Below are 25,753 nucleotides of genomic sequence, written 5' to 3' on the forward strand. Positions count from 1 at the left end.
CCACAGCATGCCAGGCCCTTCTGTCCTTCACTATTTCCCAAAGTCTGTCCAAACTCATATTTATTTGTTGCTTCCATGACACTATCTATCCATCTCATTATTCTTTTGCATCCAATCTTTCCCAATGTCAGGGTCTCTTTCAATGAGTCCTATTTTTTGTTATTTGGCCAAAGTATTTAAGTTTTAGCTTCCAGTATTTGACCTTCCGGTAAATAGCCTGAATTAATTAAAAAAAAAATATTGACTGATTTGACTTCCTTGCTGTCCAAGGGACTCTCAAAAGGCTTCTCCAGTGCCCCAATTTAAAAGCATCAATTCTGTGGTACTCAGTTTTCCTTATAGTCCAACTCTCACAGCCATACGTTGCTACTGGGAAAACCAGTTTTGACCATATAGAAATTTGTACCCAAGGTGATGCCTCTGCTTTTTAGTATGTTGTCCATATTTACCATAGCTTTCCTTCTAAGGAGCAAACATCTTTTCATTTCGTGGCTAAAGTCACCATCTGCAGTAATCTTTGAGCCCAAGAATATAAAATCTAACACTGCTTCCATCTTCTTCCTCTATTTGCCTGAAAGTGATGGGACCAGTTGCTAAGATCTTTGTGTATGTGTGTGTGTGTGTGTGTGTGTGTGATGTTAAGCTTCAAGTCAGTTTTTACACTCTACTCTTTCACCCTTATCAAGAGGCTTCTTAATTCTTCATTTTCTGCTGTCAGAGTGGTATTGTCTCCATATCTGAGATTGTGGATCTTTCTCTCAGCAACCTTAATTCTGGCTCTTGACTCATCCAGCCTGGCATTTCACATCATGCACTTTGCATATTCATAGTAAGCATCAAAGGTGGAATTTTAATCCAGATCCCTTGATTCTGGAGCTGATGCACTTTCTCTTGTACTATGATGCCTCCCAAATATATTTCATTCTCCCAGCAGAATATAAATCCCTAAGAGGCAAGGACTCATTGGTTTTTATTTTTGTTTCTCTAGAGCCTAGCACAATGCTTTTCCACATTAGATTGTGGGCAGAAACTCTTTTGCCTCTTTTTGTATCCCCAACTTTGGATAGTACCTGACACATAATAGGTGCTTAATAAATGTTTATTGACACTGTAAGTGCTTAATTGATGTTGGTTGAAATGAAATGGGCAAGTAGAAAGCAGCAGAATCAGGATTTGAACCCCAGGTCTTTGTACTCCAATTTCAGGAGCTCTTTCTACTTTGCCTCATCATTTTCCCTCCACTTCAGCTCCTCTACCCAGCTTTTATCCGCCCCCCCCCCAACTCTCCCACAACCAATAGCGTCTGGGAGCTGGTGTGGCCAGTGGGTGAAACTCCAAGAAGGTATGAGGGCACCTATCTCTATCCCAACTCCATGTAGGGAATGACCTGAAATCTGTAAAGAAAGAAAGAGACCGAAGATGTGGAAGAAGAAGGGTTTGGGGGAGGAAAAGAGGAGAAGAAAGGAGAGAGACAGAGAAGAAAATGCTTGGCAAACCTTAAAGTCCTGTAGAAATGGGAGTTATAATTATTAATATCACAGAGAAGGACAAGAGAGAATTCCCTTTCAGAGACTCTCTGAAGCTCTACCATGAGCATAGAGCATGTTGCTATTTCTCACTAGAGCAGGACCAGAACCCTCTAAAGGCAAATAAATGTTTGGAGACAGATATGTCCCCTGGGGTAGCTTTTCCCAGCAACCTGCCCTGTGGGCATCTCCAGGATGATGTCGCCAGGGAGCAGGTCCTAAATGGCTGAAGCAGATGACTATCCCAACAGGGAAAGGGCCAGTGAAGGAGTGGAGAGCCAGTTAGTGCATTCTACCATGAACATTTTTCACCCAAGGTATCCTAAAGCCCACTCTGGGGCCACTGTTCCACATGTCTTCCACCTGAGATAGCCACTGTCCTAAGCTCAGGCCCTACAGGGGTATGGTAGAAAGAATACTCAGCTTATAGTCAGAGGATCTGGGTTCAAATCCTGGCTCTGCTCTCTGTATGACTTTAGGCAAGTCATTTGACACCTTTAGGACTCAGTTTCCTCTTCTGCAAAATGGAGCAGTCAGACTAGATGGTCTCTAAGAACTTCTGGATCCAAAAAATCTACCATCCTAGGGGACGTCCTTGGCCCTGCCTATCCTACAGCTCACACAAATTGTCACCATGTGTTTCGTCCTAGAGTTGACATATTCATCAGTGTGTGTCATGCCACTGACACGGTCATTACTGACTTGTGAGGCCTAGTGTTGGCAAAGTCGGCATTGCCCTAATGTCCTACAGCCAGCAGAGTCATCACCGCCTTGGGTGTCCTAAATTTTGGCCAGTCGTCACCACTCTGTGTGTCCTCAGAGGCAGGCAGTCCCAGGAGACAGACTCTGGAGACGTCACCAACTTCACAGGTTCCAAAGTCCAGGATGCTGGCAGCAGATGAACTAGATCCATAACTGGCCCAGGCCCCTTCCCAGACTGTGAACTGACTTGTGCTCCAGACTCAGCCCTGCTCGGCTAACTTTGTTCCGCTGCTTCTCCCCCGAGTCTGGCCAGGACCCGGGCTGGGGAGTAGGGAGGAAGTTCTGGTGAAAGACAGCTGCTAGTGTGTACAGTATTCCTGCCCTGATCAGAGAGATAGAGAAACCCCTGGGGGGCTGTTGGCTTCTTTGGCACAACTGGACAAATGGTGAAGAAGGGTGGGAGGGCTAGGGTGGGAGGTGGGAAGAGGTGATCAGTAGGCATGGGATAAAGCTCCAAAGCTGTGGCCTAATTTTGTGACCAAAGCCTATCCAAGAGCAAACAGTATTGCTCCTCATCATTTTTCAGTACCATCTGCGTCATTATTTTAAAAATATTTAGACTACTTATTTTGAACAGAAATGTACAGTTTTCTCTCACCCCAAATGCCGGGACGTGGCAACACGGACTCCAAAGACTTCTTCTAGATGTAATCATCCCTAGCTCCCAGAATCCATTGTCCATGGCCTCAATCACCACTAGAATCAGATATCCTCATAATCAAAGATCACTGGAGTCCAATATGGTAATAATCAAATATCTCTGGAATCAAAAGACTCTGAAACCAAGTATCTCTGGGATCTCAGTTATAGCCAGTGACTGGTGGCATCAGCATGGAGGAAGGAAGAGCGGTCCATTAACTGACTGGAACTGGAAGGCCTGCAGCTTTCGTGAAAGGAAGGGGATGAGGGGGAGGGATGTATATTTAGAAATAAAGAGTTTCACAAATTTAGTCAAGAGAAGGGAAAAAAAAATTCTTGCAGTAACCTGTTCACAGGCGCTGCCTAATTTAGCATAAAATCACACACGCTCTCTCTGGCACTAGCTGGGTGGAAGGTATTTCCTCCCCAGCCTGTGTCAAGTTTCATTCATAGGTACTGTCTAAAATTAGATCCACCACTTTCATTCAGATCCAAATTCTCTGCCTGGCGTAATATTTGGTAGAAACAGAAACGCTGTTAAAAATGCTCCATCATCCCAGGTGCCTGCTGAGTGTAGTTAGCGGCCCCGGCCTGGGCCCTGGCCCCCGGCTGGCAGCGGCGGCTCGTAAACCTGGGTCTAAATTCAAAGCATCCGCTTTGGCGGGTGACCTCTAGCTCCTGGGGCCAGAGCCTGATCCTCGTTCTCTGATTCTGGAGCTCCAATCAAAGGCCCTGCCCTCAAGCCAAGCTTCCTGCCCTGCTCATAAAAGGGCTTTGGCCTTTCCTCTTCCTCTGCTCTAAGTCGCCTGATGTCTAGAATAGTCTGGATGGAGCTGCCCTTCCCACAGAGGCTGGACAACCGGCATGTTATAGCAGAGATTCCTTTGGTGTATGGCTTGGACTAAATGGTTCCCGACATTCTTTCCAACTTCCAGATTCTATGATTGTGGTATGGTACCAGGACTGTGCATCACAGCACAGGGAAGGGAAGGGAAGGGAAGGGAAGGGAAGGGAAGGGAAGGGAAGGGAAGGGAAGGGAAGGGAAGGGAAGGGAAGGGAAGGGAAGGGAAGGGAAGGAAGGGAAGGGAAGGGAAGGGAAGGGAAGGGAAGGGAAGGGAAGGGAAGGGAAGGGAAGGGAAGGGAAGGGAAGGGAAGGGAAGGGAAGGGAAGGGAAGGGAAGGGAAGGGAAGGGAAGGGAAGGGAAGGGAAGGGAAGGGAAGGGAAGGGAAGGGAAGGGAAGGGAAGGGAAGGGAAAGGGAAGGAAGGGAAGGGAAGGAAGGGAAGGGAAGGGAAGGGAAGGGAAGGAAGGGAAGGGAAGGGAAGGAAGGGAAGGGAAGGGAAGGGAAGGAAGGGAAGGGAAGGGAAGGGAAGGGAAGGGAAGGGAAGGGAAGGGAAGGGAAGGGAAGGAAGGGAAGGGAAGGGAAGGGAAGGGAAGGGAAGGGAAGGGAAGGGAAGGGAAGGGAAGGGAGGGAAGGGAAGGGAAGGGAAGGGAAGGGAAGGGAAGGGAAGGGAAGGAAGGGAAGGGAAGGGAAGGGAAGGGAAGGGAAGGGAAGGGAAGGGAAGGGAAGGGAAGGGAAGGGAAGGGAAGGGAAGGGAAGGGAAGGGAAGGGAAGGGAAGGGAAGGGAAGGAAGGGAAGGGAAGGGAAGGGAAGGGAAGGGAAGGAAGGGAAGGGAAGGGAAGGGAAGGGAAGGGAAGGGAAGGGAAGGAAGGGAAGGAAGGGAAGGGAAGGGAAGGGAAGGGAAGGGAAGGGAAGGGAAGGGAAGGGAAGGGAAGGGAAGGGAAGGGAAGGAAGGGAAGGGAAGGGAAGGGAAGGGAAGGGAAGGGAAGGGAAGGGAAGGGAAGGGAAGGGAAGGGAAGGGAAGGGAAGGGAAGGGAAGGGAAGGGAAGGGAAGGGAAGGGAAGGGAAGGCAAGGGAAGGGAAGGGAAGGCAAGGCAAGGCAAGGCAAGGCAAGGCAAGGCAAGGCAAGGCAAGGCAAGGCAAGGCAAGGCAAGGCAAGGCAAGGCAAGGCAAGGCAAGGGAAAGCCAAGGTCTCATACCACTTCTGGGTCCATCTCTAGTCATCCTGATAGATATCTTTCCACTGGACCCAGAGAGCTTTGGAGGAGAGTGTGAAGTTGGTGACCTTGCACAGCCCTCTCTTACTTAAATCCAATTCAGTGCAAGTCATGACATCACCCCCAATGTCATGGTCCTTTTTGGGATCAAAGAACAAACTACTACTAAGGCCCTCCAGGGAAGGGAAGCTCACCACCTCTAGGAGACAGCTACACCATGGGCAGCTCTAACTGTTTGGAAGTTTTTCCTGATATCTAGTTTAAATTGGTCCCTTTACAGCTTCTTCCCACTACTCCTTGATTTTGTCCTCTGGGGCCAAACAGAGCAACCTGGTCCCTCCTTCCCATGATGGCCCTTCAAGTCCTTGAAGACAACCATCAAATGCCCTGAATCTTCTCTTCTTCAGGCTAAACAGCACCAGTTCCTCAATCTATCCTCAGGTGAGACAGAGTCACGCCTTTCCCCATCTAGCTGCGCTTGTCTGGACACTGCCTCACTTATCAACATCCTTCTTAAACTCTGGCATCCAGAACTAGGGGATAGAGTACAAGGGGAGTCTCAGCTCCCTATTCTTAGAAACTCTTAAGGTATATAAAAGGCAGCTAGGTGGCACAGTGGATAGAATGCTGGGCTTGGAGTCAGGAAAACCTGAATTCAAATGTGGCCTCAGACACTAGTTATATGACCTTGAGCAACTTACATAACCCTGTTTGTCTTAGTTTCCTCATCTGTAAAATGAGTTGAAGAAGGAAATGCTGAAGCACTCTAGTATCTTTGCCAAGAAAACCCTGAAGGGGTCAAGAAGAGTCAGATACAACTGAAAAAAAGGTTAAACAAAAAGGCATATAAAGATCACATTGGCTTTTGGACTTCCATATCACTATTGACTTATACCCATCTTGAAGTCCAGTAAAATCCCCACATATTCTTCAAAATGACTACTGACTACCTATGCCTTATGGTCTTACATTTGTGAAGCTGATTTTTTCTGTATCCAAGAGTAAGACTTTCCATTTATCTCAATTGAATTTTGTCTTATTAAACCTAACCCAATGTTCAAACTTGACAAGATCCTTTGAGGTTACAACTTCATCATCTAGTGTTTTAGTGATTCCTTTCCAGCAGATGATTACTTGGGTATGACCTACTCTGACCCTGATGGGCAGACCTCTTGGGCAGTGGAAGATGTTAGCAAAAAAAATCCAAACCCAACAAGCAAACAAATGCATTATTACTGTGATTGCCCAAGGCAACCTAACAAACCAGCCAAGGTAGTTTAGGATGGAAATTCTCCCATCTTTATTTCCCAAGTAGGCTTAGCATGTCCTTTTGATGCCAGGCTAGTGGGTTGGGGTCCATAGCCCTGGTTTTCAGGATATTAGATGTTTCATTATTTCTAAAAGGATTGATTTCTTATCCCTATCTAGAGCCCACCTTCCATCCTCTCCATGACATTTGGGACACCTGCAGTCTCTCCCTCTAGTCTACCATTACTAGGCCTGAGGTGACAGAGGCCACTTAACTGAGGGGAATGCTAGAGTAGGGTGATCTTTTCCTTTTGACAGAGACAACAAAGACCTAGGCTACTCTGGGGAGGGGGGCAGGGGTAGTTGGCCAGGTTGTCATCCTAGGAGGCACAACTAACAAATTATTGTTAGCTAGGTGGCACAGTGTATAGAGTGCTGGACCTGGAGTTAGGAAGATATGAGTTCAAATCCAATCTCAGATACTTACTAGCTGTGTGACACTGGGTAAATCACTTCACCACTATTTGCTTCAGTTTTCATATCTTTAAAATTAGTATAATAATAGCACCTATTTCCAGGGTTGTTGTGAGAATCTGATGAGATAATAATTGTAAAGCTCTTATCACAGTCCTTGGCACATAGTAAGCACTATATAAATGTTAGCTACTATTATTATTTTTATACTGTGCCTTAAAGTGTACAAAGTTTTTTACGTATATTATCTTTCTTGTTGTTGGTTTTTTTTGCGGGGCAATGGGGGTTAAGTGACTTGCCTAGGGTCACACAGCTAGTAAGTGTCAAGTGTCTGAGGCTAGATTTGAACTCAGATACTCCTGAATCCAGGGCTGGTGCTTTATCCACTGCACCACCTAGCCACCCCCATGTATATTATCTTAATTGATCCTAACAATGACCTAATGAGGAAAGGACTACTGGTATTATGTTCTCCATTTTACAGATGAGAAGATTGAGGAAGAGAGGTTAAGTGACTGGCCCCTAGTCACACAGTGAGTAAAGGTCAAAGGTAGAATTTGCATCCAGGTCTTTCAGCCTCCAAATCCCTAACATCTCCCTCTTTACCTAGTAGAGACTTAATAATTTTATCTGTTGAATAGATGAATGAATAAGATGTAGATTTCCTGGTTCTTAGTTCAGTGTTATATCATACAGTACTTGCTGTGGTAGGCAATAAGGAGCTATTGTAAGCTACTGAGTAAGGGATGAAAGAAGAATCTTAGGAAAATTAGTTTGGCAGAAAGCAATGTAATTTGGAATGGAGGAGAGCCCATAATAAAAAAGACTGAGGGCTATGTTACTCTATTCCAGCATTGTGGTAAGAGGATTGTAAAGGAAGGAGATATGAAATGTACATGAATGAAAAAAAAAAATAGCCGACCTTAGAGTCAAAGATGACTCTAATAGGGAGGCTGGTCCCACCTTAGTATGTGTAGCTATCTTCCCCTCGAGTTAGATTGAGAGTGAGAAGATCTGAGGGTCTTCCTCTTTCAGACTGATTCTTCTGTGAAGGCAAACTAGGCCACTTTTGCTTCAATTCTTACCTAGCCTTTAATTACTGAATTATTGAATGGAGCTTGCCCCAGATAAACTGAGACCTGGAAAACACCTCAGCTTAAAAAGGCCAGGGTCTCCCACCATAGCCAGGGCTATTGCCAGTTGTTCTGATCTATATCTTGCCACTGAACTCTGATGACTCTGGAGGAAAGAGTGAGGCTGATGACTTTGCACAGCCCTCCCTCACTTAAAGCCAATTCACATGCAAGTCAAGACATCACCCTCATGATGTCATTGGTCCTTTTTGAAAACAAAAGACCAACAACAACAACAGATTGGGAGCTCAGTTGAAGACTTGTTCTGAGCATCTCCTTCACCTACTGATTCCCTTTCCCCCTAAAAAAGACAACCCTACCCAGTAGCAGGACATTTGCTTAAGAGATGTCTCAATACAACACCAGAAAATGATTTTCCTCATTTCCTCCCCTGTCATCCTTGTGATTTTGTTCTCCTCTTCCCTCCTCCCAAATCAAAACACTTATTAGCAGACATTTGACCATAATGAACTATTTCCCCAACTGCCACCATCAGCCAGCAGGGATTGAGAAAATTAGGGACGAAGTGAACTTGATAAGTTAAACTATCTTTCCCCAGGGAAGGAGGCACATCCACATCACAGTCTAAGCTATACCATTCTCTTCTACCATGCCCATTTTCTGTGCACCCACAGACAATCTGAGTGTGGAAAGACATCTGTGTGCCAAGTGAGCTTCACCTTGGCCAGATCGAAAATTACGTCAACTCAATGGAATTTATGAGGTCTCATTGTTGACGTGCTGTAACGGGCCACTCAAAACCACTGCCTATACATTAAGGTCTGCCTTGTACTGACTATTGTTACCTTCATATGCGTCTTCGGATGCAAAAGAGGCCCATGACTAGTTTCCAAAACCTGACCCAACAGATTCCTCCAGCTGAATCCCCACAAATGTTTATGGAAACCAGTGTGTGATGAAATGGATTTGGGCAATTATTTGTTTATTTTAGCTTATTTTATCTGTTGGTTTGGCCTGGGTAGGAAAGGGGAAGATCAATAGCAGTGCTCTTCAGATTCTGTGCTCACCTTCCTCTCCTCTACTTTTTGGGGTCTCTTATTTCCTTGAAAACTGAGCAAAAGTGTTATATTGTGATGAGTCCTTTCCTGTTTTTCCCCAGCTCCTAACACCCTGTCTCCCCAAAATACCTTGTATTTATTTTGTATATAATTTTGTATATAAGTGTATATGTTATCTCCCTGGTAAGAATGTAAGCTCCCTGAAGACAAGAATTTTATTTTTGTATTTGTAATCCCAGGGCACAGCGCCTGACACATAATAAGTACTTAATAAATGTTTCTTGGTTGATAGCATTATTTACCCCCCCAAATTTCTGTCTTTCAAACTCTTAAATTACATTTTTGGCACCTGAGGCAAGGACTGTGAGAGAGGCCCCCAAAACAGTTGATCGGGGGATAGGGCAATGAGAGACCTCAGTGAGAGCCTTTGGACCTTGAGATATAACACCCACTGGGGAGAGAAACTCCAGAATGTGGTGAAACCCCTGCTGGAGAGGGAGGAAGATAGAGCAGAGTAAGAGAGAAGTTGACTGGGGGTGCAGTTGCAAATCCGACCATTATTAGAATAGGGTATTCAAAAGACCAGTTACCATGGTGACCATCTACAAGGTCCTTCACTTGATACTGGGAGAGGAAGCAGTGGACTCACTTGGGAGAGTAGAAAAGGTCACTCCTTAGGGATGAGACTAGGATTATTCCCAATATTAAGTGGTACCAAAACCAGATGCAAAAGTCAGAGTTAAAGGGGAAGCACAAATGGAATGGATGATATCCATAGCCTGACTCATGTTCATCTTCATACACTTATTCCCTTCATAGGATCAAAGATTTAAAGTTGGAAAGGACCTTAGAGATCAATGAGTCCCCTCCTTAATTTTATAGATGAGGAAACTGAGGTCTAATGTAGTTAAATGACTTGCCCAGGGTCACACAGTGTCAGAGGTGGAATTTGAATTCATGTCTTTCTGACTCCAGGTCCAGTGCACCACCAATTAAACCACATTACCTCACAAAAGAGCATTGTTCTTACAAGTGGAATTCATACCCACTCCACTAAGTGAGATCATACATGACTTGAATTCAGTGCTTTAGACTGTTTGGCCAGCCCAACCATTTTTTCTAGACCTAGTATCCCCTCTAAGCAATATCTTTCTCTAACCACCCCAGATCCATTGTGCATCTGACTCTACAGAGGCTGCTCCTCCCACTCCCAGCCTTTATCCATTTGTCCAGCTGAACTCTCACCACATCTGGCTTGGCTGGTGTTTGTGTTGTCCCCCAGTGGAATAGGCATCTGCCTTAGGAAATCACAACTGTGAAAACTGAAGTAGGCAGAAACTCCTCCTTGCTGGGAAAGTGAGGAACTGGGAAAGCGGGGCTTCAGGATCCCTTCAGGAATTCAGGAGGAGAACAGGACTAGACAGAGTTTCTATATTCAAGAATGGTCAATACAAAAAGATTTCTACTTTATCTCCTTCAGAATCATGACAAATGAATCGCTCAGTTTTCCTGTAGTTATTCCATCTCTTGCTCAGTTGGAAGGAAAATGGCTTTTATTTTGAGGAAAATGTTTAATTTAAAAGAAAAGAACATTCTTCCTTTCTTAGAGCACTGCAAAATTGTTTGTCCTTTGTTCTTGGAGAGGATCATGACATTGGGGTGATGTCATGACTTGAGCTGAATTTTATTTAAGTGAGGGAGGGCTATGCAAGGTCACCAACCTCACTCTCTCCTCCAGGGTTATCTGTGTCCAGTAACAAGATATGTATCAGGATGACTGGAGATGGCCCTGGATGCTTTTAAGGCAATAGATTAAGTGACTTGCCCAGGGTCACACAGCTAGTAAGTGTCTCAGGTGAGATTTGAACTCAGGTCTTCCTGACTCCAAGGTCAGTACTTTATCCACTGTGCCCCTACTGCAAAATTGGAAGAGACCTGAAAAGTTATCTTGTCTAGCCCTTACACAAAAGAACGAATCTGTAATAGCACTAACAAAGGGCATTTATTCTTTACTTGACCGTTAGGGAGGGAGATCTGGGCAACCTTCTCCACTTTTTAGACAGCTTTAATTGTTAGCAGGGGCAGCTAGGTGGAACAGTGGATAGAGTTCAAATCCAGCCTCCAGGACTTAGCCATATGACCCTAGGCAAGTCACTTAACCTGGTTTGCTTCAGTTTCCTCACCCATAAAAAATGAGCTGGAGAAGGAAGTGACAAACCATTCCAGTATCTTTGCCAAGAAAATCCCAAATGGGGTCACGAAGAGTCAGAAATGACTGAACAACAACAATTATTAGTAATTGTTTGGAACCAAAATCTGACTTCTTGTGACTTTAGCCCATTTTTTCTGCCCTCCAAGTAGAACAAATTTAATTCCTCTCCAAAACTGACAATCCTTCAAATATTTGAACAGTGATCATTTCTAATTCCTCTGCCCCAAATCTTTTCTTTTCCTGGTCAAACATACCAAGGTCTTTCAAAAAACTTGGCAACATGGTGCAATAGAAACAGGGCCGGAGATGGAGCCAGAAGTTTTGGGTTCAAATCCTGGCTCTCCTTGGTACTCTCTATGTGACCTTGGATGTGTCACTTAAATTCTCTGGGTTTCATTTTCCTTATCTACAAAATCCTCACCTGTAAAATGTAAAAGGAGAGTATTGGCCTAGATGAAATCTAATGTTCTCTTCCATCTTCCACACCAGCTCTAAATCTATGACTGTAGGAACTTAAGCTTCTATGGCAGAGTTTCTAGTCCTTTACCTTCCCTAGTTATTGGCTTCATGGTAAGAAGAGAATGCAGAACAAACACACAAAAAATCAAAGTGAATGGTGGCAAATCTCAAAGACCAAGCATGAATCCAAAGAAGAGATCTAGGAAAACACCCCTCCCCCACTCCTTGGCCAAGGTCTGTGGTATATTGTATATATGTTCAGATTTTTGTGATGTTTTCATCAGTTTTGCTGATTTTTCTTTCTTTTTTTTTTGTCTTTAAACATTTTATTTCTTATATTGGGTATATATCTCAGCTATCATAATGATCTCCATAAGGTGCAAGTATGAACATTACTGGGTGTTTCTGCCATGTTTGGAGTGTTCTCCCTCCTCATCTCTTCCTCTTGGCTTCCTTCAAGTCTAAGCTAAAAGCCCAGCTTCTACAGGAAGTTTTCCCTGATCTCTCTTCATTCTAGTGCCTTCCCTCTATTTAGTATTTTTCATGTATCCTGTGTATGGCTTGGTTGCACATGTTTACTTGTTGTGTCCCCTATTAGATTGTGAGCTCCTTGAGGACAGGGTGTTTATTTTATCATTCTTTTTATCCTTAATGCTAAGTACAGGGTCTGGCATGCAGTAGGTGCTTAATGTTTATTGACTGACTGACTAACTGACTGGCTCCCTGGGAGGGGAAGAGGGAGGTATATTGGGGAAATTTTTGGTGACTTAAAAAACCCTAAAACCTAAAACAACAGTAAAAGATTTATTTTTTTAAATTAAAAAGAGAAGGTTTTTAAAAAGAATATTATGATACTATTAGTACTAATTCCCCAAGGGGGTCATTCTGTTTTATCAGTTTTAGACCATTTTCTCCAATCTCTGGGTTGGAGGTCAGACTGTTGTAAACCCTAAGGGGAGACTCAAGTTGAAGTGTTTGTTATTTTAAATATTTAAGTTACATACACATGTGCCCTAGTTATATTCCTTATTAATGTAATAACTACTTTTATGTTTCCTGAATTGTACCTGATTGTGCATTCCATGGTGCATGAATGGAGTGAGGAAAAGGAATTTCATATCAGCTTAGTTAAGGTCAGATTGAGGGGAGAGAGAGAAATTTGGCTTGTTTTTCCAACAAGCGGCACTGAGTTTTAGTTAGTAAGCTTAATGGAGCACTTTAGAATCATATTAACTCTACTGGCTTGGTGACAAAACAGGCAGAAGTCTTGTGCAGAGGTCTTGAAATTGGGAAAGCTTTTTCAGGAGGGTCATTGACGGGGTCAAGGATAAAGTAGGCAAAAGAACCCAGGCATCCTACGTGGAGATGACTGTCTACTGACTAGTCTCATGGATTTGAGAAATAATAGTTCCTTCTTCCCATCATCCTTTTCCTCCCTCCTCACTACTTCATCTCTGTTCCCACTAACCCCATCTTACTGCTTTAAGCTCCTGACAATCCCCCTCTCTGGTCAAAGTTGATTTCCATTTTCTTAACTTGGATGCTTATTGGATAGTAAGAGAATTTGGAGTGGAAGATGGCTTTTAGCTGTATATTTGGGAGTGAGAGGGCATTACACACATGCTTGTGGTTCTATTTGTCTCTGGGCTTATGGTACAGGGGAAGAACACTGGTTCTTTGATTTGATCAAATCTCATCCCATACACATTGCCTGTGAGACCCTGGGCAACTAACTTAACCTTCCTTGGTCTCAGTTTCTTCATCTGTAAAATGAGGGGTGGGGCTGACTTGAGGGCCCTTCCAGTTTTTGATACATGATCCTATTGAGACATACTTTTATTATTATTATCAACTGGGTTTAAGAGGAGAGAAATCAGTTGATCAAGAGTGTCTTGAGCTCCCCGGGGGCCCCCCCCCCTCCCCTGCCCCATAGCAATATTAGTGGTGGAAAGGCATTTATCAGAGAGAGGTGTGGTGTTAGCCCCTAGGTATGTGAAAGACAGAGTGTAGACTGAGGAAATATTAGGAGCTTGGGGTTCTAGAAGTGGGTATGGAGCAGGAGGAGGGATGCTAAATTTGGTGGAGCCATAGTGAGGAAATGTCTTGGTTTAGAGAAGTGCTATGTATAAAAGCTAGAGATTTCCGTCTACTGGACATGTAAGAGTGTCTATGTATGGGGGAAGGTAGATTGTGTTCCTTGTCCTAGTTCTCTTCTCTCCACTTCAGTAATGAGTCTAATTCTTGCTCTGGGTTGGGCTGCTCACTTGTGGGTTGGGTTTCCCAGAGGGTAAATTCATACTTCTATGGATTACAAGCCCCTACTAATGGGCTTGCCTTTTATATTCATGTAGTTGATGCAATTAGCTCAAAGTAAAGACATTTATCAAGATATCAAAGTATGAATTGTCACTCTAAAACATTCTTGCCATAAATCCGGGACACCCTCTCACACATTTGTGTGGCACTAGTGTGAAGAGTGGGCATTTACAAAGAGTACATTGGCAATGAGGTAAAAATATTAGGAACATATATAACGAAATAACTCTTCTCTCCAGGACCCAGTAGGGTCCTGATGTACTTTCTCTTTTCTTGGTGTCCTCATGATGCACTTCTTGACTTACAGAGTCTCAGCTGGGAAGTTTGTTCATTTGGACTTCCTACTCATCTGGGTTCCCTAAGTCTCCATAGTTTAACTTCCAAATGTCAGGATTAATTTCTCCCTGAATACATAGCTGACTCTCTTCTCTGTGGCCAGAGGTCACACTCCTTGGAGCTGCCTCCACTGACTGTGTCTGCTCACTGTTGGGTCTAATGTTTCCTACTGGATGAGTAACTTGATTATATGATATCCTTACTGATGTAGAGAGAGAGAGAGAAATTTCCTTCCCTGTCCCTTTTGCCCTCAAGAGAAAAGACAGAGAGTGATCCTCTTACAAGAACTGGGATCTTCTTCCATAGTGAACTCTTCTCTAGACTGCCAAGGGTTATAGTGATTGAAATTGTTTCCAGTATCAACTGTGTCCCAGGATTGTCAAGCTTTTTGTTTTTAAAGGCATCCAGTATGTGGTAGATCTTTTGTAAGTTAATGACAAATTACCCCTCTATTGGAGAATTTTTTTTATGTCCAGTCAAAGAGTAACAAAGTGTAGAGTCTTCTTTACACTCCCTAAAGAAATTTAACATCTTGTTGTCTTTGTTACCTGTCCCTTCTATGATTTTATCAACTGGGTTTAAGAGGAGAGAAATCAGTTCATCAGGAGTGTCTTGAGCTCCCCCCGCCCACCTCCCATAGCAATATTAGTGGTGGAAAGGTGGAAGGATAGTGAATTCAATCTGAGGTATACCTAAATGGCAAATTTCCCAGCTCCCTACAATTAATACAAAGGAAGAGAATGTGTCCAGGTAGTCCAAAGTGCTGTAGGGGACTAGATATCAGTAAATAGTAGCTTGACTATAAGTGAGAGGTCCATAACAGAAACCCTTTTCCTATCAGAAAACAAGGATGGCTGTAAGGCTTTGGGGGTCATCATTTAAAGGCTTGTGGGAAGGAATGTGGGGTGGTAGATGTGGTGAGGGAGACCAGAGTTAAAATCCCATGACTGATACTAATTGTAGTAAGTCACTTAATTTCTCTGACTCTCAGTTTCTTTATCTATCAAAGGAGGACAATAATGCCCATAGTACTTATGGCACAAGCTTGTTGCAAAAGCCCAACATACATTAATTAGTATATAAATATTAGTTATTATTATTCTAACTCCTGGGTAATCTGCTTTTGAAATATACACTGTAAAAGCTTCTATCCCCAGATGATCTGGGGATATTAGAAGGGAAAGATAAAGGACACCTCTTGGGTTAGGTATAGTCCTACAGAAGGCAGGTTGCTGGACCTTATGACCTTTGAAGGCTTTTTATTCTGGTATAGATGCTCTCACCTTGATCATAAAAGCAAGGGCCTAAAGGGGGATGCCATATGAAGATTATTTGGCCAGGACCTTTATTTTTTTTTAATGAATTTTATTGATACATTTGTTTCCTCTCCTCTTCCTAGAGAGCTATGCCTTATAACAAAGACTAAAAAAACAAAAAAAAACTCCAACAACAAAAACCCCCAAAATAGTTCAAGAAACTAACACATCAAAAGCCTAACATTTTAAGCAGTGTTCTGCACAGAGTACTCCACCCTGAAAAGAAGATGAGCATGTATTTTCTCATAGCTCTTTTTTGGGGATAAGCTTGATCATTATAATTTTATGGCATTTAATTTAAATTGTTTTATTTTTACTGCTTTTCTTTCCACTTACATATTGTAGCCATTGTGTTTAGTATTGTCCAAATTCTACTTCATTTACCTCAGTTCATAGTCTTCCCATACTTCTCTTTTCATCATGTTATTATAATAGTACAATAATATTCAATTAATATATGTATCACAACTTGTATAATAACTATTCCCCAACTGATGGGCTTGTAGTTGTTTCCAGTGCTTGCTATTACAATAGAGAGTATATACACACAGACACACATACACAGATAGATAGATAGATAGATAGATAGATAGATAGATAGATAGATAGATAGATAGATAGATAGATAGATGGATGGATGGATGGATAGATAGGGGTAGGCACATACATGTATATATGCAGGGCTTCTGATCTGAAAGGATTTGGGGGGACATTGCATGAAATTAATTAGGTCAGAACTCCTTTTCAAATGTTGTCCTTGCTGCTCCTTGCCGTGAAAACTTGGTGAGAAATGATATAGGAGAGTTTGAGAGAAGGGAGTGGGGTGGGGGATGAAGGGTAAAGCATGAAACCTGGTGCCTTCTCTGTCAATTCTCTGTAACCTAGGAACCTGTGACTGGCAGGAGGAGGGAGCTCACTGTGCTAGTTTTCTCCTCCTGCACCTAAAACAATTCAGAAATCAGGCCCATTTCTTCTATACCCATTCTAGGGGATGTGAGAGGAGGAGAGGCATAAAGTTCACGCATCAGAGGCTGCATTTGGGCTTCAAGCACTCCCTCCACCTTAGTTCTGTAGCCTGGCTTCAAAGGGCAATGTTCATAAAGCTAGTGAGTTATCAATCAATCAATCAAACATTTATTAAGCATCTCTTCTGTGCCAGATGCTGAGCTGAGCCCTCAGGGATTCAAAGACAAAAACAAAGCAGTCCCTGACCTCAAAGATCTCCCATTGGATCGGGGGGAGACAATAGATATGTCAGTTTTTCCCCCCTGATATCAAGCCTAACTTGGTCCTTTTGCCAATTCTCCTTGTTTACATTTGCTCCTTGTTTTCTACTCTGAGGGCCAAATAGAACAAATCCAAGACCTCCTTGCAAGTATCTGAAGGGCTGTTATGGGAAGGAGACAGACAGTTATCACGTACCCCCTTAGTCTTCTAAACACTAAACATTCCAAGTTCCTTCTGTGACTAGGCTCAAGCCCAGTTGAATAAGACTCTCCTCACTGATGAAATGTAATTGTTCTATCTTTTATGACCGCCCAAGGGGCAGAGTTGATGAGAATTTAGGAGGAAAGAGATCCTGGGTCTTCTGGCATCCAGCCTCAGGAGAGGAGATGTAATGTTCTAGATTCTCTTCACCAGCTCCTATCTTCGTATGACTCCCTTACTGGTTGCCATCCTTTGCATACCATCCTGCCTAGCATTGTCCTTCTTAAACTGCTGTGGTCAGAACTGAACACAATTGAGCACAAATGAGTTCTGATGAGGGCAGAATTCAGGGGAATCCTCACCTCCATCCTCCTAGAAGCTATGCCCCTCTTAAGGCATATTAAGATAGCTTTAGATTCTTTTTTTTTTTTGCCCACCATATTACATTGATGACTTATATCGAGCTGGATGTCCACTAAAACTCTCATATCTCTTTCAGATCAAGTGTTGTCTAAATCTTCCTTCCTCAGCTTACACTTTTCATGTTGCTTTTTTTTAGTTATCCCTACCACATTGTGACTTTCCTTATTGTGGTTTCAATATATCATGGATCAGCATAAGAAATTAAATGAGAATTTGGGGGCAGTTTTGCAGAAGCTGCAGATGACAAGTGAAGACCAGCAGATGACACAGAAAAAGTTTAGAAATTCAGAAATGGGGGGCAGCTAAGTGGCACAGTGAATAAAGCACCAGCCCTGGATTCAGGAGTACCTGAGTTCAAATCCAGCCGCAGACACTTGACACTTACTAGCTGTGTGACCCTGGGTAAGTCACTTAACCCTCATTGCCATGCCAAAAAAAAAAGAAATTCAGAAATGCATAAAATATAAATGTATAGTATTCTATAATGTCAGCGCAAATTTTACAATAAGGTTCTGTAAACACCCCGTAAAAGAAAAAGAAAAAAATCAGACTTCTCTGATATGAAGAGAGGACCAAAAAATTTTATGTGGATTTCCCACATCATGGGGGTACCACGTTTCTAACCCCTGTGATGTGGAAGGGATAACTGTATTCAAGCGCAAGCCTTTATATTTATCTCAATTAAACTCATCTTGGGGATATATGCACCCCCTTCCCATTTAGGAAGCATAGTAGTAGGCATTTAACAAACGCTTGTTGAATTGAAAACATCGATTCAGCCCATTGTTTCTGCTCTCTTCCAGGTGTGCCCCTCTGATAATCTCCGAGCTTCTGAGCTTCATCTCTCCTGGGCATTGCCAGGCCAATCTCAGTTCCAATCTGCTAGGGTATGAAAACTAGGAGACTCCCCATGATAAGGGTAGGCTCACACCTCTTTTGTAACCACACCCACCCAGCAAAAGCTAGGAGGAGTACCCCAGGTAAAGACAACTATCTAATTTAGAGTTAGCTATTCCCAAAACCTCTTTGGCTTGTTATGCAAGAATTTCAATCAAAACAAAAGCTTAACTAAAAGGCAAGGTCATTGTTCTCCACACCTTTCACCTGTATCCTGGCCATTATCATGCAAATTATGTAAGTACTGAATTCAAAATTAGCTGCAGATATTTATTAGCTGTGTGTTCCCTGAGCAAGTCACTTAACCTTTATGTGCCTCAGTTTCCTCATCTGTAAAACAGGGATAATAACAGTATCTATCTCCCAAAGTTGTTATGAGGATGAAACGAAATATGTGTTAAATGCTCTGTAAACCTTTAAATGATTTATAAAAGCTATCTTTCATATGTATTTATTTCTCTCCATTCACACAACTACCTTCCTAGTGCAGGCTCTCATCAACTCTTGCCTGGACTGTTGTAATATGGCCTTGCTCTCCCAGCCCAAATTTCTTCCCACTCTAATCTATCCTCCATTTGGCCACCAAAATGATTTTTCGAAATTGTAGGTCTTACACCCTCCTTCTACTCCCTCCTCCTCACCCCCTCCATAAACTCCAGTGCTTTTCTATTACCTCCAGGATCAACTATAAAATCCTTTGTTTGGCATTTAAAGCTCTTCCTACCTACCTTTCTATTCTTCTTACACTTTATTTCCCTTCCTTCTCTATAATCCAATCAATCAATCAATCAATCAATCAAATGCTGTGCTTCGAGCAATTATTTATTACTGTTTTTATATGTTGAAGTGTGCCTTTCACATGTGTTTTATTGCCTCTGGTAAAGGTGGCACGGTATGGTGTACAGATTGCTCATCTTGGGGCAGCTAGGTGGCGCAGTGGATAGAGCACCAGCCCTGGAGTCAGGAGTACCTGAGTTCAAATCTGACCTCAGACACTTAACACTTAATAGCTGTGTGACCCTGGGCAAGTCACTTAACCCCAATTGCCTCACTAAAAAAAACCAAAAAAAAAACCCAAACCGATTGCTCATCTTAGAGTTAGGGAAACTTGGATTCAAATCTTTTCTCTAATATCTACTAGCTTTTAAAAACTGGGCCAGTCACTTAATCTCTGTTGCCTCAAATTACTCCCTGAAAATTTATCTACCAAGCTTTGTCTTGACAAAATCACAAGTCATTAAAAGATATTTGGGTATTTTGTTGCCTCTAACAGAACCAAGCTGCTTAGGAAGGAGTATTTTACTTATCTTTGTATATCCTTATACAATTCCTTATCTATATTCTTATCTTACTAAGTATGTAACTTATCTTTGTATATCCACCCCTTTCCTTTATAAGCTTAGTAGGTGGCATTTGACACATACTTGAATTGAAAGCATACCAAAAAAACCTCACTGATGTTTCCACAGAGGCTGTCAGGGCTAGGGTAATTTTTGGTTGGTTTCAACACCAACATGGACCATATTGGGAAGATTGTAGATAGGGTGTCAGGCACATGAGCAGTCACTGAGGTTTGCGTTTAAAAAAAATTTAAATTAATTTTATTTTGAGTTTATGGAATAAAAGAAGCATTTCTATAATGTAATATAATAAAAGATGATGATACATGAAACTACAAATATATTAATTTTGTACAACTTGCTATTCCTTTTAAATATGTAATAAAGTTATCATGTACATTTACTTATTTCCTTCTTTTTCTTCCCTTCATGCCCCACCCTAGAGATGGATTGGAACTGAGATTGGCCTGGCAATGCCCAGGAGAGATGAAGCTCAGAAGCTCATAACAGGAAGCATTATCCAGCAGAGACCATGAGATTATCAGACGGGCACACCTGGAAGAGAGCAGAAACATTTATGATATAGTCAGAGACAGAAGAGACACAACACCCAGTGAAGACAAGACATGAACCCATTAGATACAAATAGTTATACACATATACACAAAATTATTCCATACATACTTCTATTTATCAATTCTTTCTCTGGATGCAAATAGTGTCTTTCTTCATATATCCTTTATGGCTAATTTGGGCATTTATAATAGTAAAAATGACTTATTCCCTTGAAGTCATTCTTTTAATTTTTTTTTTTTTGGTGAGGCAATTGGGATTAAGTGACTTGCCCATGGTTACACACCTAGTAAGTGTTAAGTGTCTGAGGCCAAATTTGAACTCAGGTCCTCCTGAATCCAGGGCTGGTGCTCTATCTACTGCACCACCTAGCTTCCCCGAAGTCCTTCTTTTAAACATTATTGCTGTTACTGAATACAATGTTCTCTTGGTTCTGCTCATTTTGCTCTTCATTATTTCCTGCAAGTCTTTGATGATGATAATGATCTTAGGAAAACATGGAAAGTCACTGAGTTTTGAGAGTGAGAAGTGGCCATTGGCATTGTTTTAGAAGGCTGAACTATCTTCTGTAAGGTTCAATTCAATAATAATCATAACTAACATTTATATGTTACTCAAAGTCAAGATGTCCAAAAGGGAACTGACCTTATTTCCCACCAAACCCATCCCTTCTCCAAACTTTCTGATTTCTGTTAATGGCACCACCTCCTTCTAGTCAACCAGGTTCCCAAATTTGGAGTAATCTTTGACTCTTTTTTTCCTTATTACTGCTCTTCTGTCCCAACTAACAAAATCAATTACCAAATCTTACTGACATTTCTCTTATCTACCCTTTTTTTTTTCATTCATATTGTCAGTACCCTGGTTCAGGCCTTCATCACACCCACTGCATCCTGGTTCATTGCTGGTCATCCTGACTTTTGTTTTTCCCTTAGACTGTGAAGACTCTGGAGGACTGAGTTAGGCTGATGACTCTACTTTGTTTAAATCCAATTCAGATGCAAGTCAAGACACCACCCTGTGATGTCATTGGTCCTCTTGGAGAACTAAGGATGAACAACAACAATCCTCTTACCCCAAACTATAGCAAAAGTCACTTAATTGTTCTCTCTGCCAGTATCCACCTTTTCCAATCCCTCTTTCACACAGCTGCCAAATGAATATTCCTGAAACACAAATCTGACCAAGTTAGTTCCATATTTAAAAATCTTTAATAACTTCCTGGTGCCAGTAAGATAAATTACAATATCTTCAGTCTGATATTTAAAAGCCTTTGAAACTTCCTTTCACACACTTTCTGTTCTGGTCAAACTGATCTATTGGACTTTCTATTAGAGACATTTTTATCTATCATCCCTATGCCTTTGGTTCCATGCTTCCAATGCTCTCCCCTCTCATATCTGACTCTTAGAATCACTCATCTCTTTCAACAATCAACTTAGGTAGTAATTCCTTTGCCTAGTATTTCTTGATCCTTCACTCCACTTCTTAATTCAATTCAATCTAATCCAATTCAGTTCAGTTCAATTCAAGTCAATTCAACAAGCATTATTTAAAGCCTTGGACCTCATCATTCAAAGGAAATTGCTCTCTCCAAAGTTATTAATGATCTCTTAAACAGCAAGTATTATGGCTTTTTCTCAATGCTCATGACCTTTCTGCAGGATTAGATGCTGTTGATCACTTTTTTGTCTCTGGGTTTTTATGAGATTACTCTTTACTGGTTTAGGACAAAACTTCAAAGTATCCTTTGCTGGTTATTTATCTATGTCAAGCCCACTGACCATGAATGCCTCCCAAAGCTCCATTCTCCAAGGTCCTCTTCTCTTTTCTCTCTATTCTAGCTTACTTGATGCTCCATCAACTACCATGAGTTCCATGATCATTTTTATGCCAATGATTCCAAGCCTCAGTGTTTCTCTTAAGCTGGAGTCCCGCATTTCCAACTGCCTGGATGTCCTGTTCTCTTGTCCTCAACATAGTTTGTTTTCTTTCCTCCCCCAATCTCCTTAATTTTGAATTTTCCTATTATAGTCTAAGGCACTTGTTGTTGTTCATCCTTCATTCTCAAAGAGGACCAATGACATCAGGAAGGGAATGTCTTCACTTACAAGTAAATTGGATTTAAGTGAGGCAGGGCTGTGCAGTCATCAGTCTCATTCTCTCCTTCCGAGTCATCAGAGTCCAATGGCAAGACATAAGTCAGGATGACCAGCAATGGCCCTGGATGCAGTGGGAGACCTTGCCCTTTTTTCAAAATCTCCCTAATTTTGAATTTTCCTATTATAGTCTATGGCACTGACATATTCCTAGTTACTCTGCCCAGCAACCTCTATGTCACCCTCAACTTTTTACTTGCATCCAGGTCACATATTCAATTTGTTGCCAAATCTTTCTACCTTAACACCATTTCTCATATATATTGATTTCTCTCCATTCATGTAACTACTCTCCTAGTGATTCCTCTCAACAACTCTTGCCTGGACTATTATAATATGACCTTGCTGTTCCAGCCCAAGTCTCTCCCCACTCTAATCTATCCTCCCTTTAGCTGCCAAAATGTTTTTTTCTAAATTGTAGGACTGATGCCCTCCTTCTACTACCTCCTCCTCACCTCCTCCAAAAGCTCTATTATCTCCAGGTCAACTATTAATGTCCTCTGTTTGGCATTTAAAGCTTCTTGTAATCTGGCCTCTTCCTACCTACCTTTCCATTCTTATACTTTATACCCCTTAGTGAACTCTATCATCCAATCAATCAATAAATAATATTTATTAAGCCCTTACTACTACTGTGCTAAGCACTGGGGATACAAAAAGAGGCAAAAAAAACCCCAGTCCCTGCCCTCAAGGAGTTTACAGTCCAGCACAGAGGTCTACTTACTGTTCCTTGAACAATGAACATGACCACGCCCCATCTCTGGGTCTTCACAGGGGCTGGCTCTCTACGCCTAGCATACCCTCCCTCCTCAGTTCTGCCCTCCCTAGCTTCCTTCAGGACAGCTCAAATCCTGCCTTTTGCAGTAGTGGTTTTCCCATCCCACAGTCATCAATGCCTTCTCCTCTGAAGTGATCTTCCATTTCCTCTGTACATCTTTTTTTATGTACCCAGTTATTGATATATTATTCCCACCATATGAATGTGATCACCCAAAAGATATGAATCTGGTTTTGCCCTTCTCTGTATCTCCAATGCTTAACATAGTGTTTGACACATACCAAGCTCTTAATAAGTATTTATTCACTGACAATAGATTGATAGAGGATTTCTTTGTTCAAAGGGGAAGATTTACCTAAATTATTACAGACTGAGGCACAAAAGAGAAAGGATAATGTATGGGATACTAAAGAAGTGTTGTTTTTTTTCCTCTTTGTTGTTTATTTTATTTTGAAGACCAACCATGAGAGCAGGGATTCTGAACCCAGGCTCCACAAAAGATATCTGTGGAAATATTTTAGAGGGTGCATGAATTAGGATGGGGAAAATATATATCTTTATTTTCACTAACTTCTGATTGAAATTTAGCATTTTTTTAAATTAAAAAAATTATTCTAATAAGGGGTCCACAGACCTCACTGGTCTGCTCACAGGGTCTGTAGTGCACAAAAAGATGAAGAATTCCTAATCTAGAGAGGGGATCGAAGTTTAACGAGAACATCTGGGCTCTGGTATTTGAGTCTCACTGACCCCTTCCCTTTTGACTAAAGATCTTGAATCCAGATGTGCCCGAATTTTGCTCTGTTTGGGGGTCAGAATCCCCTGGGTCCCCTCTCTCTTCATGCCTGTCTTTCTCACCTTCTACACTATAGCATCAGTCCCCTCCTGGCTTTCACCAAACCCTCTCTGCCCACTCCCCCAAAGTGTTGACATCCCGTACCACTTTCCTTCTCCTAGAAAAAGTTTCTGTCACTGGATTGAGGGCTTTGCTCTTGATGAAGCGTGTCTGGTTTAGCTTGCTCAGGATACCCTGGGAATCTACTTCACCAAAGTTTTCTCATAGCCATTTACTGAGCCTTGGAGCTGAGGGGATTCACTGCTTGGGGACACTGCTTCTAGTTAAAGTGATGTCAGTTAGAATCAGTTAAATTGGGAACAATGTGTAGAGGGGTTGCCCTTCTTGTTTCATGAGTTGCCAATATTAAAAGATAATTACCAGGGGCAGCTAGGTGTTGTAGTGGATAGAGCACCGGCCCTGGAGTCAGGAGTACCTGAGTTCAAATTCGGCCTCAGACACTTAACACTTACTAGCTGTGTGACCTTGGGCAAGTCACTTAACCCCAATTGCCTCACTAAAAAAAAAAAAAAGATAATTACCCTTCCTCAATTAAGCTTTAATCTCTTTCAGCGAGTATGTTCCTTTAGATGGCTCTTCATTGTAATATCTTTCTTTGGAGGGTCTTGGAAGGGGGGGGGGTGTTACTCTGCCCTCCTTCTTCTCTCTTTTTCCACCCCATATTCTCTCTACCTCCCACCACAAGATTCCAGACCCCTCCCTACATATCCCAAATGGAGATAAACAGTCAGTCAACAAGCATTCATTAAATGCTTACTATGTGACCATACTAAGGATACAAAGAAAAGCAAAAATAGGATCCCTGCTCTCAAGGAACTTTTATTCCAATGAGGGAGACAACATGCAAAAAAAAAATCATATATAGAAGATACAAGATTAAGTGTGTATGGAAGATAATATGAGAGAAACGGATGGAAAATTTATGTTGTTTCTCTAGGCCTTCTCCCCCTTTACCCACACACCCTCCTACTCACATACATCCAAGTCAAGGACAAATTCATATGAAAAGCTTCTTGAAGTAACATTCTCTTCTCGTTTTTTTTTTTTAAACAATCCATGAAGTTGTTTTTGAGCTCTTTGGTCATTGTACTGAAATTTCCATCTTCCTCTTGCAGACATTCTTATCCTCAAGTTTATGCCTTGAATTTAATGGTAATTTCTTAAGGGTTGAGGAGAGAATGGAGCGTGGCATAGGGCGGGGGTCCCTATTCATATCTATCTCTCCCTGAAAGTTCTTTGTAAACTAGAAAGTGCTGTATACAGAGCTGTTATTATGATTAATCCTGTCCCAACTCAAAGGATTGAGGTTTCTGCCTGCAGAACCACCCATAGCCCAGAGAATGAACTCAAAGAAAACTCTGAAGAGCCTCAAGAAACTGAATATTTAAGAAACTGAGGAGACTAGAACTCTCCCTTCTAGCCTTCCTGCCAATTCCTACCCAACCCTCACACCAGCCCAGGGCATTATCTCCTCAGGGAGGAGGAGCAAATCCTATACCAATGGACTTTCGGAGTCAGGTTACACCCCATTCCCAGGCCAAGAAAAAACACAACACTTCATAATCTGGGAACTTGATGTTTAAATTGAAACCTTCCAATTAAACATTTTCTGAAATGACTCAGGTAACAGTGTCTTTTGTGGCCACAAAGCCCTTGGGTTCCCGTTTCCTTTCAAACCTTGAACAATTACTCCTTTTTCACATGGCTGAACTTCCTTCCCCATGGTTTGCTCTTGATGAGTCTCTGATAAGAGATATTGCTCTTGTGGGGGACGGGGGGAGTAGGGAATGAAGGAGGGGATGA

Source organism: Dromiciops gliroides, chromosome 2, assembly GCF_019393635.1.
Source record: "Dromiciops gliroides isolate mDroGli1 chromosome 2, mDroGli1.pri, whole genome shotgun sequence".
Classification (NCBI taxonomy): Eukaryota; Metazoa; Chordata; class Mammalia; order Microbiotheria; family Microbiotheriidae; genus Dromiciops; species Dromiciops gliroides.